The 17,419-nt window shown below is 60.7% G+C and overlaps 1 protein-coding gene across 14 annotated transcripts in view; it reads left to right on the top strand.

Moving 5' to 3' along the window:
* The window catches only part of EPB41L1 (erythrocyte membrane protein band 4.1 like 1), a 63,954-nt gene that overhangs the window by 18,056 nt on the left and 28,479 nt on the right, over window positions 1-17,419 (top strand). Inside the window, exon 1 of one of the 14 annotated variants that reach the window (XM_072916905.1) lies at window positions 11,986-12,146. The exons of the other annotated variants lie outside the window; for them this stretch is intronic. The gene's annotated coding sequence lies outside the window, so the exon portion shown is untranslated. Of the gene's footprint in view, window positions 1-11,985; window positions 12,147-17,419 lie in introns of those variants that run through there. 14 annotated transcript variants of the gene reach the window in all.

The raw sequence follows: 17,419 nt of genomic DNA, 5'->3' as shown, positions 1-17,419 counted from the left end.
CCCTGCCTGCATCCCTGCCTGCATCCCTGCCTGAGCCCTGCCTGCATCCCTGCCTGAGCCCTGCCTGCATCCCTGCCTGCATCCCTGCCTGCATCCCTGCCTGAGCCCTGCCTGCATCCCTGCCTGCATCCCTGCCTGCATCCCTGCCTGCATCCCTGCCTGAGCCCTGCCTGCATCCCACCTGCATCCCTGCCTGCATCCCTGCCTGCATCCCTGCCTGCATCCCTGCCTGAGCCCTGCCTGCATCCCTGCCTGAGCCCTGCCTGCATCCCTGCCTGCATCCCTGCCTGATTTGGAGTTCCTCTGCCCAAGATCACCCAGACCTTTCCCTGGGGAAGATGTCTTGGAGCTCTATTGACCGTTTTTTTTGGGATTCCCACCTCAGCACTACTCCCCTGCCTGGCTCTAGGAAGCAGCCCAAAGGAGGGGAGCCCCAAGGCTCCTGCACCCCGAGACTCCCTGCAGCCCTCTGGCTGGGCTGGGGGCTGCTGTGGAATGCTGCAGGGGCAGTTTTCCCCTCTGGGACAGTTGTGCTTGGGGAGCCTGGGTGCCTTGGGTCCTCCTCCTCAGGCTGTGGCTGTTTGTGACAGGGACACCCAGGCTGGCACAGGAGGGCTGGGTGTCCCTTGGGGTGACCCCAGCCCTGCCTGGGTACCCTGTGTCCTTGGCTCCTATTTCTTTGTGCCCTTTCCGAGGCACTGGGAGGGTGTTTGGCTCAGGTGACATCCTGCAGGTGGGAAGGAGCCTTCCCTGTCTACCTGGAGGATGGGGAGGATGTTCTGGGGGTGGCTTTAGCCCTTCAGTGCCTCCCCAGGGCTGGAGCATGGCTTGTCATGGTGGATGTTGTGTGCTGAGTGTGGAGCACCTGCTTTATCCCCAGCCTCCTGTCCAGCCAGTGCTCCTGCTAGACTTTGCTGGAGGAGCTGAAAGCCTCAGCTGTGCCATCAGATCAGAATTTCCCCTCTCTCCACTCCTGGTGCATTCCCCACTCTGCTGACTGTGCAAGCCATGCCTTTTGAACAGCCAGTGTTTCCCTGGAAGAGGCACATTCCTGGCTCTATGGGGCTGCCTGGAGTGATGGAAGGGACAAGCTGGGCAGCCTTTGGCTGTGCAGGAAGCCCCAGTGGACTGCCAGAGCCCTGGGCCCTTCCCTGGTGCTCAGGCAGTGGGGTGGGTTTGCTGTGGATCTTGCCACGAGGATCTGTCCCTGATGCACCCCCTTCTCCCAAGGGCCCCACCCATGGGATGCTGTGCTCTGGGCTGAGTTTGGGGGTCCCTGTGAGCCTGCAGTGTGTGGCTGAGCTGGCAGGAAGGTGCTGTGTGGCAGCTGTCCCCAGTCAGGGAGGGGACTGGTGAGCAGCAGGGATGGCTCTCAGGGAGCTGAGGCTCTGCCTGGGAGCAGAGGATGGGTTTTCATTACTGCTGACAGAGAAAAACTTCTGCTTGTGCTGCTGAGTGGCTGTCCCAGGGAGGGAGTGAGGGGATTGGGCTGGAACTGGAGAGCTCTGGAACAGCATCATCCCCCTGTCACCCCCGTGGGCTGTGGGACTGTGGAGCTGCTGGGCACGTACAGCCAAGGCCCTGCTGTGGCTGAGGGCAGCAGTGGGGCTTGGCTTTTGGAGGTGAGATGGGATGGACCCGTGGTGCCAAGGAAAGCAGCAAAGTCCCAGGGCACTGAGCGGGCAGGACGTGGTCTGTCCCCAGGGAGGTGCTCAGTGGTGGCACACGATGGTGCTGCTGGTCCCATCCTGCCCTGGTGGGAGCAGAGGGAGAAACTGGGGGGGACTGGGGGCTGTGGGCTCTGCTGGCTTTCCCCTCTCCCTGCTCTGTGGTGTCTGGGCTGTGCTTCCACCTTGAGAGGCACTGGGTGCCCGCGGGGGCTGACCCAGGGCTGTCCCCCCGCCAGCTGGGACATCTCCATTTGGGCGTTAATGAGGTTGTGGAAGGTGTTTCTTGGCTTCTGAGGGGACACAGCAACTCGTTCCTGGATTTGTTTACTCAGCTGGGAGGTGTCACTCCAAAGTGGGGGAGTGAAACCTTGCTTAAAGTGGCCCCAAATTTCCCATGTCTGGCAAAGGCCCATGTCCTGCCATGCAAGAGGGAGCAGGGGGGACACTGCCTTTGCATCCTGGGGGCCCAGAGGAGGAGGAGACGCCTCAGCCCCATCCCCCTGGGGTGCAGCAGAGGCCGTGCTCCTCTTTCCTGGTTTTTCCTGGTGCCAGAAGGGCTGGGTCCAGGGCAAGCTGGAAGGAGGGCTGGGTCTCTGGGGATGGGCTCTGCCTGGCTGCTCTCAGCACTGGCAGCTGGCATGGTGAGCTGCCACGGCTGCCTGACTCCAGCCTGGCTCGGGGGATGACTCCCTGTCAATTTGGTGGCTTCTTCCCCCCCGCAACTTTCTCATGATTCATTTTTGACATGTGGCACAAGGCTCTGGAGCTGCAGGGATGCTGCAGGGATGCTATTTTGTGGAATAAGCTCAGGCTGCTCCATTAACCCGGATCGGGGGCTGGCACCGGGGCAGGAGGGCACTGCCCGTCCCCTGCAGGCGCTGGTGCCAGGGGAGGATGTGGGGGGAGGCCCTTTGCTGCCTGGCAGCAGGGTCAGATGTCTCTGTGCTGCCTGGCTGGGGCATGATGAGCAAGCAGATGTCTGGGCTCCTGGCAACTGCTGACATCATGTAAATCCATAATTGCCCAAACACTCATTCAACACGTGTCAGTTAAGGCTGGGCTGGCTGCAGCAGAGCAGGGAGGTGGGAGAGCCCCACGCCACGGGCTCCTTTTGGATGGTGGGTCCAGAAGCTTGTGGAGGTGTCACACAGGATCACTGCCCTCATGTGAGTGTGTTCCCATGAGATCATCCCACCCTTACTGCCTTTGCTCTCCTATTTTCCCCCACTTGACCCAGTTCTTGACTTGGCAGCTCCACCCTGGCTGTCACACTCCGTGTGATGACAAGCTGCTGTCTGCTCTGTCTGCTCCAGTGGTGCCTCAGCAAGGCCTTGGCTCCCTCTCCCTGGCTCAGCATCCCTGGGCAACTGCAGGTCAGTGGAGCTGGGCACACCAGCTCGACAGCCTGAGCCTGCCAGGCTGCCTCGGGGCAGGACAGCACCCACCCGTCTGCACAAAGGTGTCTGAAGTCGCCAGCAAAGCCCTGCAGGGCCTGTCCCCAGGAAGGGACCGGTCCAGCCAGCCTGGAGGAGCCCTTCCTGCCCTCCTTGGTCAGGCAGGCTGGGCTGGACCCGTCATCAGTGCCACAGGGACAGGAGTGGACACGTCTCAGTGGTTTCCCTGGGAGCAGCCTCCCGTGGTCAGTCCATGGTGATTTCCTCCCCCAGCAGGTTCAGATCTCTGAGCTCTTCCCTTCCTGAGCTACAGAACCATTCAGGCTGGAAAAGACCTCCAAGGTCATCGACTCCAACCTGTGGCTGATCACCACCTTGTCAATTAAGCCGTACCACTGAGTGCCACATCTCCCTTTAGGGATGGGGTCTCCACCACCTGCCTGGGCAGCCTTTCCAATGCCTGCAGACCCTTCAGTGAAGACATTTTCAAAATACCCAGTCTAAAACTCTGCTGGTGCAGCATGAGGCTGTTCCCTCTCCTCCTGTCCTTGTTCCCTGGGAGCCCCCTCAGGGAGTTTTGCAGAGGCAGAAGGTGCCCCTCGAGTCTCCTTTGCTCCAGGCTGAGCCCCTTTCCAGTCTCCCTCAGCTGCTCCTGGTGCTCCAGCCCCTTCCCCAGCTCTGTTCCCTTCCCTGGACACGCTCCAGAGCCCCTCAAGGTTTCTCATGTGAGGGGCCCTAACTGGGCACAGCACTCGAGATGAGGAGCTGGTGCTGCCATGGGGTGGGACAGCTGAGGTCAGGTTGGCAGGACAAGGTGACAGAGCTCACCTGGGCTGGTGTGAAACCTGCTCAGAGGCTGAGGGGAAGAGGGAATGCTCACTTCCTGCCTTTCATGCTGCCCTTCATGTTCCAGTGTGATGTTTTTGAGCTCAGTCCCGTCCTGCTGGGCAGGAGAACAACGTGCTCTCTGCTCTGACAGCCCAAACGCTGCTGGCCAAGGGAGCAGGCTCGGAGGGGACTGGGGCATGTGGCCCTGGCCCTGCTCATGCCGTGGGGACAGGGATGGTGTGTGGGGTGAGGCTCGTGGGGAGCTGAGGGACGATGCCTGCAGGTGGCTGGTGGCTGCAGGGAGGGTGGGGTGAGGTGGGTGGTGGTGGCAGGGGAGGAGCACAGCCTCTCCCCGTGTCCCTCTGCTCCTGCAGGAGTTGAGGTGCCTGTGGGAGGCAGTGGGAGGCCAGCAGGGACCTGCTTTAGTGTGAATGGAGAACACAGGAGAGGCTGTGACTGTCTGGGAAAAGACTTGGGAGCTAAAACACCCATCTGTGTGACTGCCCTGAGGAGCACTGAGGAAACAGCTGGACCTGAGGAGGGAACATGGAGAGAGGCTTGAGAAGAGTGTGTGGGGATGATTGGTCAGAGAAAGTTTTGAACCAGAGGCAAATTTCAGTGCTGTGATCACAAAGCTGTGCTGTCCCAGCTAACAGGGACCTGCAGGAGCCAGGCAGGGAGAAGGAGTGAGCCCCAAGGTCCATGGGGTTGCAGGCAGAAGGCTCTGCTCCCTTGGGAGCAGCCAAGCCCTGCAGGCAGGAGGAGGAACTGGATGGGTGGCACTGGGCCCCAGCACCCTGCTGGGTGCTGCAGAGCCCTCCCTGGCAGCTCCACAGCGCTCTGGAGACCTGCTGCTCTCAGAGAGCCTCTGCACCAGCCCTGGGGAGGAGCGGGGCTGGAGCTGATGGACCTGAGAGGCACTTCCCACTTGGGCTGGAGTCAGGTCCTGCTGGTTGGGTGGTGCTTGTAGAGGGCTCCTGTGACCCCCCAGGGCTGCTGGCTGTTCCAGGACTGAGCTGTCCCTGTCACTGGGTCTCTGCAGGGCTGGGCCATGGGGGTCACGGAGGCCTGGGGACAGTGGGGAGCTGCAGAGCTTCCTTCCAAGAGTGGAAAGGCAGATGGAGCTTTGCCCTGGCTGCTCCAGACAGGGACAACAGCCCAGACCTGGAGAAAGAGAGGGAGGGAGGGAAGTTTGCTGAGATGGAGAACAACTCTCTAAGCTGAGGAGGATAAAGCCCTGGTGCAGGTGGTGGTGCAGGAGAGGACTTATGGAATCCCAGGCTGGTTTGGGTGGGAAGGGACCCTAAAGCTCATCTTGTCCCACCCTCTGCCATGGCAAGGACACCTTCCACTGTCCCAGGCTGCTCCAAACACCATCCAGCCTGGCCTTGGGCACTTCCAGGGATCCAGGGGCAGCCACAGCTGCTCTGGGCACCTGTGCCAGGGCCTGCCCACCTTCACAGGAAGAATTCCTTCCCAAAATCTCATCTAAGCCTGCCCTCTGGCAGCGGGAAGCCATTCCCTGTGTCCTCTCACTCCACACCATGTCCAAAGTCCCTCTCCAGCTCTCCTGGAGCACCTTCAGGCACTGGGAAGGGCTCCATGCTGTGCCCAGAACCTTCTTTTTTCCAGGCTGAAATTCATTCAGCTATTCTGAACCAACCCAAGCACGTGCTTCAAAAATCTTACCCAGGCATCTTTCCATATCCTTTCTGGGCTGATACCCTCACCTGGAGCCATAAGAACTGCCCACAGGTACGATCTTCTCAGGGCCATGCTTGGTGCTGCAGCTCAGTGTGGGGTCAGAGGCTGTTCTGCATCCTCAGTGTGTGGCCAGGCTGCTGCTTCCAGTCGCTGCTTTCCTTCTGAAGGACTTCTGCAGAGCAGGTGCCCTGTGCCAAGCTCAGTGCTGGTGGTGGGGGGGGGTTTGGGTTGCATTTTGCAAGTCATTGAGGAGTTCTCAGTCTGGCTGTTTGTGGTGTCTGAGCGCTTGGATGCCAAAAGATTCTCCTCAGCTTTGTGGGGACACAAATGCTGTTGCTGTACCTTTGTACAGAAGGGAGAATGGGGAAATGTTTTCTTAGCAGGACAGAGGGAAAGCCAGGTAAGAAAGGTTGTTCCAGGCTGGACCTCTTGCCATCCATCTCTGCCAAGGCTGCTGTGGGCCAGCTCAAGGGGGACGTCTGGACATGGTCCTCCCCTGGATGCTATTCCTGGCTCTTGTTCAATCTCCTTTGACACCCTTTTAGTCCTTTTGTGTATCTGTGAGATGCTTCAGAGGATGGAAATTTCCAAGTTCCAGTTTCCCTGCAGCAGCTGGAAGCCAGCTAAGCCACACGTGTGCTGCAGGACTCGGGACAGAGTTTCAAACCCTCAGGTTTAGGGGTGGGTGCTGTGGGTCAGTCTGGGGTCTTTGGTGCTTTGGGGTTTGTGCAGGAGGGGTCAGGGTGTGATGGATGTGTGGTGGTGATGCTGCATTAATGTGGATAAACCACCCATTATAAATACATCCTGAGCTGCAGACAGACAGGGAGAGCAGTCTGGGCAGGGCTGATCCTGCTCAGTGACAGCCAGGAACTCTGAAGGGTGTTAAAGGCTGCTGAGCAGGAGGGGATGGGTGTAAAGCCGAGGGGCTGTGGGCACTCCTCACCTGCACTGGGGCTGAGGGGTCCCAGCTCCTTGGGGCTGGGAGCATGTGGGACTTGTGGGGGAGGGCATGGGGCAGCTCCTGGCATGGCCTGTCCCTCTGTGTCTCCTCCGTGGGGAGTGGGGAGGGCTGGGCACCTCCTCTGTGCCCTCGAGGTTTGCCCTACACAAGGAGCTGCTCGGGACAAGGGGTTTCCCCCAACAGGGACCTGCCAGGGTCCTGGATCCAGCACAGCTACTGGGGAACTTTGCTTTTTTGGTTGCATTTTGCAAGTCATTGAGGAGTTCTCAGTCTGGCTGTTTGTGGTGTCTGAGCACTTGGATGCCAAAGGATTCTCCTCAGCTTTGTGGGGACACAAACGCTGTTGCTGTACATTTGTACAGAAGTGAGAATGGGGAAATGTTTTCTTAGCAGAACAGAGGGAAAGCCAGGTAAGAAAGGTTGTTCCAGGCTGGACCTCTTGCCATCCATCTCTGCCAGGCTGCTGTGGGCCAGCTTGAGAGGATTTCTGGCCATGGTGCTCCCCTGGATGCCGGTCCTGTTTCAGCTTCTGAGGAGCTTTGCTTCAGCAAGAGCCCAGGGGGGCATGGGGACCCAGGCACTGCAGCACTGTCCAAGACAAATGGGGAAGCACAAGGATGGATCTCAGCGAGCCTGGCTGTGTGGGAGGCCCTGGAGGCTCCCTGGAGCAGTGGGACACCCCTGTCCCATGGGACCATGGCACTGCATGCCCTGCCTCTGGGGCAGGGGGAGGTGACAGGACCCTGGTCTGGGCAGCACTGGGGGAGTTCCCTGCAGTGCAGTTCCAGTGCTGGGGCAGGACTGAGGCACCTTCTCCTCTGCACCTGACTCCCCTCTGTGTCCCCCTGTCCCAGGGTGTCCCCTACAAGGAAGGTCAGAGCTGCTGAAGGAGCCCATGTGCTGCTTCCCACCCTGCTGCAGCTCTGAGTTCACTCACTCTCTCTTCTCCCCACTCTGATCCCTCTTGCATCCCTTCCCTTAAAAACATTTGTCTCTTATCTTTAATAATTGCCTGTGAGGCCTGAGCACCCCCAAGGCCTCTGAGCTGCCCTTGCCTTGGCAAAAGCTGAAAATCCTCTTTTTACCCATGCCTGAGCTCCCACAGAGGGGCTGTGTCCTTCCCTGCAGCATCCTGGGGTCCTGTTTCCGTGCACAGCAGAGGTTCCTCATCTGCCCTACAGATTCTCCTTGGAGCTGGGGGTCCTGCCCAAGGACAGGCTGCTCCCTGGTGTTCCTGTCCTGCTGGATCCCGTGGGTCAGTGGCCCTACCCCTGTTCCTTAGCATGGGCAGGGGGCCTGTGTTGCACATGCTTGTGTTATTTAGTCCCATCTGGGGACTCACTGGGGTTTTTCTGGTCCTGGTCCTGTTCCAGTCTGTCAGTGGTGGCAATGGGGCTCATGGCTGAGCAGCCACAGGGTCCCCTCCCTGTGACAAACATGGCTGGGAGAGGGTCAGGGGGGCAGGAACCAGAGGGAAGCCTGCCCTGGGGTCTGTACATGTTCAGAAAGTGAGTCAGGCACCCCAAAAATGGGGAACTTGGCTCAACCCCACAAATATATAGAGAGCTGCCCCTTTAGAGAGGGCTCTGAGGTGGGTGCTGAGGACAAAGCTGAGCAGGCATGGACAAGGACAAGTGGTCCAAGTGGGGTGTTTTGGGAAAAGACTGGTATGGGCATGGATCAGCTCCTGGCCTCCCAAATCCTCCCTTCTCCCGCTCACCCTGGAGGGCAGCAGGGACACATGTGGGGACAGTGTCTCCCTGTGGCTGGCTGTGACTGGGGTGCCTGAGGGTGCCTCTGGTGCCTGGAGGTTACAGGGAATGATGAGCCCTCACCTGGATTGAAACCCTCAAGGACTGATGAGGTATTTCCCTATCTGGAGCCTGAGATGGCAGCTGGGTATAGGATGGGGCTGATCCCAAATGCCAGCATCCCCCACCTGGGTGAGGGGCAGGGAGGGTGCCTTGCTCTGACTGAGCCCCACGTGCCTCAGTTTCCTATCAGGACTGGGGGAGCTCAGGGAGGGGACACAGGGAGGGGACAGTCCTTTCCCCCAGCACGAGGCCAGTGCAGCAGCTCTTGGCCAGTCTGGTCCCCCCAGGGAGAGCCATGGTGCCCCTGGGCCCAAGGGCCAGCCCTTCCTCTGCTGGGGGTGCAGGGCACTGGGGCAGCCCCTTCCAGCAGTGCCCCCAGCCCTCCCCTCCTTCCCTGTGGGCATGCCAGAGTGTCCAGGGAGGGATGTGCCCAGGGCTAGTCCAGGTGAGTTCTCAATTGATTTCTCAGCCTTTCCAGCACAGCTTGGCCTGCCCTCCCCTCCCTCCACCCCAGCTTTATTGCTACCAAATACTGAGGAACATGCAGGTGCCTAAAGTCAGAGGCTCTGTCAGCAGCTCTCTGCCTTCCCCCAGGTTCCCAAAAGGATGGCAGGCAGCTCTGCCAGGGTGAGGGTGCAGGGATGGCACCGGTGCCTCTCTGCCCCCACAGCATCCTCTGCTGGGATCTAAGGGCTTCCTGGGCCACTGAACTGAAACCAAAGCCCAGCTCAGCTTTGACCTCTTCCAGGACTGGAGCTGTGTCCCTCTGTGGTCCGAGGGAGCTGGCTCTGCTTGGCTGCCTGAGTCACCAAAGCGTGCTCCAGGTGGCAGTGGGGGATGCAGGCAGTGCCCTCCTGTGCTGTGTGGGGTCACAGGCATGTGAGGAAACAGTGCCATGGGGTCTGCAACAGCACTGCCTGTGCAGGAGCTCAGCTCAGTGCTTGCTTGGGAGGCACTTTTGGGGCACCTGTGGGGCCCTCAAACTGCTCCTTCCCCCAGGAGGCATCTTGGTGTAGCTTCTTGGTGGGTGAGGAGGTGCAGGATCAGGCCCAGGCCCATCTCCATGGGATGACTCAGGAATTAGTCAGGTCCTTGCTGAGCTTGTTGTCACCATGCCAGTTTAAGGGGCTCTTCTGGGGGATGCCACCGTGGCTGATGTCCTTCTGCTGGCCTCATCCTTGAGCTGAAACACAGATTAAGGTCTCTGGACTTTGCCTCCCCCTCCAAAGTGCTGCCTGAGTTGGCCTGTGCCAGCCCAAGGGGTTCAGTTGCCTCTCCCTAGAGTGGAAAGAGGGTGCCAAGAGGATGGGGCCAGCTCTGCTCATCGGTGCCCAGGGACAGCCCCAGGGGCCTCGGGCACCAGGTGACACACAGGAGGGGCCCTCCGAGCTCAGGAGACACTTCTGCACTGGGAGGGTGGCTGAGCACTGGTGCAGGTGCCCAGGGAGGTGGTGGAGTCTCCATCCCTGGAGAGACTCAAAAGCCACCTGGACGCGTCCTGGGCAGCCGGCTCTGGGTGGCCCTGATGGAGCAGGGGCTGGGCAAGGTGACCTGCAGAGGTGCCTCCAGCCTCCCCAGCCTGAGATCCACTTCTCGAGCACCGTGCAGGGGCCTGTGGCTGGGCAGTGTGCAGGGAGGGGTTCAGCAGGACACAGTGGGTCTTCCCTGGGCATGGGGAAAGCGCTGATGCCACAAGGCCCAAGTGCCAGCAGGACTCCCTTTGGAACCTGTAGGTGTCCTTGTGCACTCTGGGGGTCTCACCAGTCATGGAACCACTGAGGCTGGAAAGGAGTTCTGTGTGCCAAGTCCAACCCTTAACCCTGCTCTGTCAAGGCCACCACTCACACAATGTCCCCAAAGTGCCACATCTGTATGTCTTTTAATTCCCCCAGGGATGGTGACTCCACCACTGCCCTGGGAACCCTGTGCCAGTGCCAGACCACCCTTCCCGAGATCTTTGGAGCTAAGAGGAGTTTCCACTGGCCTCTCTGCAGTTAGTGGGTAGTGAATGCAGTGGGTCCCTTCCAGCCAGGCCAGAGCCTGACCCCTTTCTCTGGGTCCATCATTGCTTCTGCCAGGGATGGAGGGAAGGTCCTTCCTGCCCTTGTTTTCCCCAGGCTGCCTGATGGAGCCAGCAGGGACTCTGTTCAGTTGTGGGTGATACCAGTGCTGAGCAGCAGTGGCTGCACCCTCCTGGAGAGTTGGGAAAGGGAGAGATTCAGGGCTGGCAGTGCCATCTGGGATGCTGAGGCTGCCTGGGCACGGTGGGTGCTCCCATGGGGGCTGCAGGGTGTGGGGGAGCTGCAGGCCCCACTGCAGGCCTGCCTGAATTGTGGGGATTGCACTGCTGAGGTGGCAGATTAGGCTGCTGAGCAGGCAAGGAGTATGAGTTTGCTGGGAAGTGGGATTCCTGGTTCTCCCAGGCTTCTGTGTTTCAGAATGGGACCCCTGGGCTGTCCCAGTTCAGTGGCTCAGGAGTCCCTGTGAAGGTGCTCAGCCTCGGGGAGGGCTCAGAGGGAGGGCTGTGGGGGCTGGGACCCCTTCCCTGCCTGTCTGGTTCCCCCAGGGCTGATGTTCCTGACTGGGGGGCCAGTCCATGAGCATCCCAACCCATGAGTACCACTTGGGGAGCTCACACTGGTGAGCAGCCAGGCACTCTGGGTTTCTCCTTTTGCATCCAGCGTAGTCACCCACACAGTGCGTGCCTGTACCCTGACAGCCAGAGCCTGAGGGGTCTCCCAGCAAGTCCCCAGCCTTGTGCTTTGTCCCCTTTGGTTCCTGATGGCTTGGCATGCCCGGGTGCTGGAACCGGTGGGCCCTGCCTGGGCACCGCTGCTCCCAGCAGGCTGCCCACAGCTGTCGGGGTACCCCCGCCCCTGCCTGCCCCCGGGCCCCCTCCCACATCCCTGCCTGTGCTCCGGGTGTCCCTCTGCCCGGCAGGGTCAGGGCTGCAGGAACCGCCGTTGTGTCGTGGGCTGCGAGCACCCTGCAGAGTTTCCCTGCCGTGTTTGTCCTGGGGCTGTCCCTCCAGGGGACGAGCAGGGTTGAGACAGGGATGTGCCGGGTGCCACGCTCGTGGGTGAAAGAGCCTCTGTTCAGCCGCCCCGCTGGGACACTCGGCCAGCCTGAGGCGAGCGGAGCGCTGGGTTAGGGTGGCAGCAGGAGTGCTGGGTTAGGATGGCAGCGCAGGGCTGGGGAGCGCAGGACAGTGCCAGGTTACCTTGGCACAGGGATGTGCAGCCGAGCCGGGGGTCCGCAGGGAAGGGTCCCGGCAGGAGTGCCCGGGCCGGGATGAGTCGGGAGTTTGCGGGGACGGGAGCGATGGGGCTGGCACCGGCATCCCGGGGGACGCGCCGGCACGGCCGGGAGGGCACCCGGCGCTGGGCCGGGGAGGCAGCCCCGCTCCCAGCTTCCATCCCATCCCATCCCATCCCATCCCATCCCATCCCATCCCATCCCATCCCATCCCATCCCATCCCATCCCATCCCATCCCATCCCATCCCATCCCATCCCATCCCATCCCATCCCATCCCATCCCATCCCATCCCATCCCATCCCAGGCCGGCTGCGGCTGCAGTGCACGTTCATCCATCGTCACTGCGCGGGGCGTGGGAAGAGGCGGCTCTGCAGAAGGCGCTGCCTCGGATGCAGCGCCAGCCCGGCGGGACGAGCCGAGCCGGGCTGAGCCGAGCCGGGCCGAGCCGAGCCGGGCTGAGCCGAGCCGGGCTGAGCCGAGCCGGGCTGAGCCGTGCCGGAGCCATGGGCACCCAGGTAGGGCCCCCGTGGGCGCTGCGCGATGCCCGGCCCCGCTGCTGCCCTGCGTTAAGCCTTAGCGGGTGCCTGGGGATGGCTGGGGAGGATGCGGCTCCTGCAGCCTGGGGGCGATGGGAGCGCTTGGACTTGATCTTAGAGGTCTTTCCCAAACTTGACTGTTCTGTGATTCTATGACGGGGCACTTTTACAGCTCGGGACACTGCAGATCTCTGCCCCTGACAGTGCCCCGTGAGGAGATGAGGGTTCAGTCTCCGAAAGCAGGGGATCCCCTGTGTTTCTGATCCCCTCCCCTTCACCGTAAACAGCTCATATGATCCTCTGGCCCTGCTGCAGAGCAGCACAGGAGAACTCTCAGGCTGCACTGCGGAGTGCTTTGGGGATTTGTGTGTCCCATGCCTGGGGGGTGAGGTCCCAGGGGTGGCACGGGGGCTCAGGATGCTGTGTGCTGTCGGGGCTTTGGGGCTGCTTTCCTTGTTTGCTGTTTGTGTGGAGGATTCCCAGGACTCCCCGCCGGGCTCCCCTCAGGTTTCCGGGATGGCTGCAGAGTACTGCCTGTGCCCCTGTCCCCTGCCAGCTCAGCCCTACTCAGCTGGGCTGCTGGGTGCCACAGTCCCAGTGAGCATCTCCATTCTGCCTGGGGGCTGGTAGGTGCCTGCAGCCACTGCCCTGTGCCATGCAGCCACTGCCATCCCCACAGGGTGCCCCTGTCCCTGTGTCTCTGTGGCAGCGTCTGTGTGATCCCACAGTGTGATGGGGGCTTTGCTGCCTCCATCAGCCCCACGGGCCCTTGGCAGGGGTAGGGGTGGAGGTCTCTGTGTTGTCACCCGTGTCTGTGCTCCCCACCTGAGCTGGAGCAGGTGGAGCCCCGTTTGGGCACTCAGCAGGACCCAGATGCTCCGGAGGTGAAGCCTCGGGGATGGGCAGAGCCTCTGCAGGGAGCGAGGGGTGTGAGGGGAAGCCCGGGAGAAAAGGGGGATGCTCAGCCTTGGGGAGCAGCCCGGCAGCTGGGAGTGACTGGGCAGGCTGCAGGGAGGGGAAGGGAAGGCGCTGCAGCGCCTGGAGCTGGGATGTGCTGGGAAAGTGCTGGGGCAAAGCAGCTGGGAAATCCACACTCAGGCCTGAAGGGGAAGGAGGAGGAAAACACCAAGGGAAGGAGGAGCAGGCAGGGAGATGATGGGAGGAGATTCCAAGCATGACAAGCAGCTCTGCCTCTGATCCCGCTGAGGCTCCCTTTGCAGTCACCGTTCCCACTTGCCTGTTCTGGTAGCCAGGAGCTCCATCGGGCAGCCTGGAGCTCCATCTGGCTCCAGCCCTCTCCCCTGAGGAGAGCAGCCCCCAGCCCTGGGCTCCAGCTGCAGCAGGATCGAGCCAGCCCTTGCTGGAAACTGGGCTTGTGCTGAAAACTCGCCCTTGCTGGAAACTGGGCATGGGGCACCAGGGACTGTGGTGCCAGGAGGAGCCCTTTGGCCACTGCCTGTGCCCACTGCCTCCAACAGCCTCAGCACAGGATTTGCTCCAGTGGGACAGGCATGAGCAAGGCTGGGTGCTGGGAGGGCTGCTGCCCAGAGGGGTGGGGTCCTGCTCCCACTGTAGGAAGTATTTAGAAAGAAATAACTTTAGAACTCCATCAAGTTCACTGCAGTTGTGTAAACCTCTTTTACAGGTTTGTGACAGCAGACATTTCAGTGGAATTGTCCCTTTGGCAGCACTCTGGGACCTGTGTCCTTCCTGAACCCATGGCCTCCACGCTGGGGTCTCTGCTGGGACAGCAGGAGCTGAGTTTGCATAGGAAAGGTGCTGTGGGATGGGCAGGGCTCCATGGCTGCTGCTCCCTGTGTGTGCTGTGCTGCCCCCTCACATCAGGGACAGCTCCTGCCCATGGCACAGAGCTGCTCCCAGGGCAACATCTCCTCTGCAGCTCTTGAGGGCCATGGGAGAGGCAGTGGGAAAAAGGAGGGACAAGGGGCTGGACAGGTTTCACCCTGAGTGTACTCAGGTCCCTGCGGAGCCTGCAGGTGCCCCCAGCGTGCTGGAGCTCATGTGGGCCTTGGTGTCCATCTCCCACAGCCCTGGGTGCAGGTGAGTGCAGGTGACCAGGCTGCCACAGAGAGTGACAGTGTCCCACTGCAGGTGCCACTGTCCCCAGGGGCTTGGTGCTGCCAGGCTGGGGCTGGCTGTGGGCTGTAGCAGCACTGGGGTCAGTGGCAGTGCTGGAGGAGCCCCAGCCTTCCCAGTCAGTCCCAGGGCAGGCCAGGAACGGCTCCTGAATGCGGCCCTTGTGGCTGTGCCCGGGAGCGTGGCAGTGCCAGCGTGGGCCCTCCATCAGGGCTGTGCAGCTGCAGGGCTCAGCTGCAGCAGGGCCATGCCTGCCACCACGGCCCCTGCCAGCCCTGACTCCCTCAAACAGCTCCTCTGCAATGCTCCTGTGCTCCTCCTCCCCAGAAATGACCCTGGGTAGGGACCAGAGCCTCCCCAGCATGACTGAGGCCAGAGACTGAGGGATTCCCTGCCCTGGGAGCTGGGAGGTTGTCCCTGGGGATTTGCCAGGCTCCCTTAGCAGAGCTCTGCCACGCTCCTGTGCCACGCTCTCGCTGGCTTCAGCTGGAAGGCAGTCCTGGGATCGGGTTCCTGGAGCACCATCAGAAGGTTGCAACTGGAGCTCAAGATGCAGAAGTGAGGTGGGATGAATTCCCAGCTTACTACGCTTAAGAAAACCCCTCATTTCCTCAGAGATCACTGCAGGGCAGAAAGTTTAGAAATGTCAAGTGAAAAACTCAGCATGTTTTTGGCCCAAAGTGATGCATTGTCATTTTAGAGATTTCACGTTGATTAAAAATTCACACACTGACATCCAAGTGGAAGTGCTTGGGAGTGACCCACACAGGGACCAGGGCTTGGAGCAAGCAGCTGCTTGAATTTGCAGTGGAAAAAAGCAGCCCTTTTTCCTCTGTGGGAAAAACAACCCACTGGTGACCCCTGAAAGCTCCTGGTGGTCTGTCAGGAGGAGCTGATGCTGCTCAGGGTGGGTTGTGTGGCCTGTCATGGCCAGGAGAACACGGCCATGGCACAAGGGGCTGACATCCTGGGCCTCTGGCTGTGAACTGAGGCCTCTTGGTGACCACCCAGCCAGCACAGGCACGGGAGGGGAATGTTCTGGGATCTCCCAGCTGCAAATCCGGCGGAAGGCGTAGGCTTGACTCCCTGTCTTCTCCATCACCTCCTCTCCGTTCCCTCCACCCCCAGAGCCACTTTTAGTCATTTTCCTGGGAAGGTTTCACATCTTCCCACGGGTGAGGACACCTGAAGGGCAGCAGTGGGACAGGAGCTGTGGTGTGGGATGGGTTTCTTTGTGAGTCTTGGTGACACTGAGCTGAGCCTGAGCGGTGCAGTGGATCCACCAGGGATGGGGCACCCAGAGGGTCCTGGGCAGCCTGGAGGAGCTCACATGAACCTCATGGAGTTCAACCAGGCCAAGTGCAAGGTCCTGCACCTGGGCCAGGGCAGCCCCAGCACCAGCACAGGCTGGGCTAGGTGGGTGGGGAGCAGCCCTGGGAGAAGGACTTGGGGGTGCTGGTGGTGACAAATTGGATGTGCCCTGGCCATGGGCACTGGCAGCCCAGAAACCAATCCTGCCCTGGGCTGATCCCACAGTGTGGGCAGAGGGGAGGGGAGATGCTGCTCCTCTGCCCGCCCAGTGAAACCCCACCTGCAGAGCTGCCTCCAGCTCTGGGGACCCAACGCCAGAAGGATGTGGAGCTGCTGGAGTGAGTCCAGAGAGGCCAAGGGCTGGAGCCCCTCTGCTTTGGGCCAGGCTGGGAGAGCTGGGGGTGTTCACCTGGAGAGGAGAAGGCTCCAGGGAGACCTTGGGGCCCCTTCCAGTGCCTAAAGGAGCTCCAGGAGAGCTGGAGAGGGACTTTCGACATTGGCTAGAGGGACAGGACAAGGGGGAATGGCTTCCCACTGCCACAGGACAGGGTTAGATGGGATACTGGGAAAAAGTTTTACCTTGTGAGAGTGCTGAGGCCCTGGCACAGGATGCCCAGAGCAGCTGTGGCTGCCCCTGGATCCCTGGAAATGTCCAAGGCCAGGCTGGATGGGGCTTGGAGCAGCCTGGGACAATGGAAGGTGTCCCTGCGATGGCAGGGTTTGGAATTAGAACAGGATCTGCAGGCATTACTCAGGGCTGCTGGTGTGGCTGCTCTGTGGGCAGGCTGGGTGATATGACCACAGGGTCACAGACGCTCCAACTGAGCCACCTTGTGCAGCCACAGCCCTCGGACTCAGGTAGGGACAATCCCAGCAGGGGCTGCCCAGCTGGACATGGCCTGGTGGGGAGTTGGCAGGGCCTGAGCAGCCTGAGTGGAGAATGAGTGATGGTCCAAAGGGTGCTCCATGACCTGTGGAGTGTGGACACTCCCAGGACACCTTGCTAGCCCGTGCTGTGGCATAAAAGATTTCCAAACCATAAAGGTTCCAAAAACATGGTGCTGAGCATCTCAGTATGGAAAGTGCCTTCCCCTCCGTGTTCCTGGCCCTGGGTTTGTTTTCCAGGCAGCTGGGGCTGGAGGCAGGAATCCACAGGGTCCCGGGCTGGCCGTGGGAACCCAGCGTGCTGCTGCTGCTGCTGGGGTGGCCAGAGGGGAGCAAACCAGCCAGCCCGGATGCGAGCTGTGGAGCTGTCCGGGTTTGCCATTTCCTGTGTCACTGCAGCTTCCCCCTGACTCACAGCCTGCCTTTTCCACCCACTTGGAGAAAACACCAAGTGAAGGTTCCAGCCGGTGCAGGGGTGTGGGAGCAGGGGGTCAGAGCAACCCCACTGCCTGCTGTGCAGGGATGGGGCATGACCATGTGGGTCCTTGTCACTGGTGTCCCTCTCCACTGCTGGCTCTTGTCCTCCAGCTCAGAGTATGGAATCCTGGTGTCCTGTGCTGCTGACACCAGCCCTTTGCAAAGCCAGCTCTTGGCACAGACAGGGAGCCAGGCTCTGGGAGAGGATGTGTGAGTGGACAGGGACTGGGCTCTGGAAGTGGATCTGTGCATGGACAGGGATCAGGCAGTGGATCTGTACATGGACAAGGATCAGGCAGTGGATCTGTGCATGGACAGGGACTGGGCTCTGGAAGTGGATCTGTACATGGACAAGGATCAGGCAGTGGATCTGTGCATGGACAGGGACTGGGCTCTGGAAGTGGATCTGTACATGGACAAGGATCAGGCAGTGGATCTGTGCATGGACAGGGCTCTGGCAGTGGATCTGTGCATGGACAGGG

Source organism: Taeniopygia guttata, chromosome 20 (assembly GCF_048771995.1).
Source record: "Taeniopygia guttata chromosome 20, bTaeGut7.mat, whole genome shotgun sequence".
NCBI lineage: Eukaryota > Metazoa > Chordata > Aves > Passeriformes > Estrildidae > Taeniopygia > Taeniopygia guttata.
This window is presented reverse-complemented; position numbering and strand designations above follow the sequence as displayed.